This window comes from Triticum dicoccoides, chromosome 3A (genome assembly GCF_002162155.2).
Source record: "Triticum dicoccoides isolate Atlit2015 ecotype Zavitan chromosome 3A, WEW_v2.0, whole genome shotgun sequence".
Lineage (NCBI taxonomy): Eukaryota > Viridiplantae > Streptophyta > Magnoliopsida > Poales > Poaceae > Triticum > Triticum dicoccoides.
The window spans coordinates 425,230,635-425,232,318 of record NC_041384.1 but is presented as its reverse complement, the minus strand read 5'-3'; positions in this window follow the sequence as shown (position 1 = coordinate 425,232,318).

The window sequence follows — 1,684 nt, the reverse complement described above, 5'->3', positions numbered from 1 at the left end:
AGAGCCGCGCTGATTCATGGGGAATCAGCCCCCCTCGACCATATCATCGATGTCGTCTTGTCTGATCGTCGACCGGATCCAGTCGCCCTGGATCCAGCTGCACGGCAGGCTGGATCTTGACGAGGATCCGCCCCGGTTGTACCTCTTCCCCTTCGCCTTCGCCGTCGCCTTCTTTGCGCGCTCCAGGGCCACCATCTTCTCCTTCCCCATGGTCGTAGGCGAAGCTCGAACGGAGCAGCGGCACTGAGAGCAGAGATGGGGATGGCGGAGAAAGCAGAGGAGAAAGGAGGAGAATGGGGACGCGCTGCGCACAAAACCCCGATCTGGCACTCTATATGAGGCCGCTTCCGAGTGGCTGACCTGTGGGTCCGGAAGATCCAGTCAAATCCTGCAACAGTCGTGCGTGAGGTACGTGGTGAAAAAGGTGGCGCAGTGATTGAGGCGGCCTTGCCTAATCCCCTCCGATTACCGGGGCCTCCCCCGTCCCGCGCGCTTCCCCAAATTCGAATCCCACGATATCCGCGCGCAGTAAGGCAACCTGTCAGATGGAAGATCTTTTCCATATCAGTACTCAAAACATCGCAGTAAAGTTCACTCGGCAGAAACAAGAATGGATCAAGGCGACTCAAAAGAAGTTGAGATCATCATAATCTTTCGCTTGGTCGCAAATAAGACGCTCCTGAAGCACGAAAATTGAATCGGAGGAATTCTCAACTCCTTCTCCACTCAAGCCCCGAACCATTCGGGGGCTAATGATGAAGCTATGTACCTAGGGTAGGGTCATAGGCTTGACCTAGACGCCCTCCCCAAGGTCATCGCCCTAAAGCCAGAAACATTCGAAGGGTACCATCATCCACTCGACTAGAGGCATTCCACTTGGAAGAATCAATGACACTCGACCGTCACAGAAACCACTCGACGTACAAAAGATCTAAAGCCACTCTACGCAACAATGGTAGGGCGTTTACTCATAGACTTAATTATCATTTAAGTCAATTAATTGCTAGCATTTTCAGTAATGTTCCACTCTTAATGTACATTGAACCCTGTGTAACGGAGGGGAGCTGGGGTCTTGGCGCACTCTATATAAACCACCCCCTCCTCTGGGACAAGGGTTCGCATCCTTTGTAAACACACACATATACATAATCCAGTCGACCGCCTCCGGGCACCGAGACGTAGGGCTATTACTTCCTCCATGAAGGGCCTGAACTCGTAAACTCGTGTGTACAACTACTCCATAGCTAGGATCTTGCCTCCTCATACCTACCCCCATCCTACTGTCAGTCTTAGAACCACGACACCGACCAGCCGGGACAAATCGCTAGTAGAAATTTGAGATGGAGGAGGTCGTTGTAGGTCAGAAGTAGGAGGAAGAGGGGGGAGATGCCACGATGTCGGTGTTGGTCACTGGAATCTAGCAAGAGTATTGGAGCATGATACGTCTCCATCGTATCTACTTTTCCAAACACTTTTGACCTTGTTTTGGACTCTAACTTGCATGATTTTGAATGGAACTAACCCGGACTGACGCTGTTTTTAGCAGAATTGCCATGGTGTTATTTTTGTGCAGAAATAGAAGTTCTCGGAATGACCGGAAACTTCATAGAGAATATTTTTGGAATATATAAAAAATACTGGCAAAAGAATCAACGTTAGGGGGCCCACACCCTGTCCACAAGGG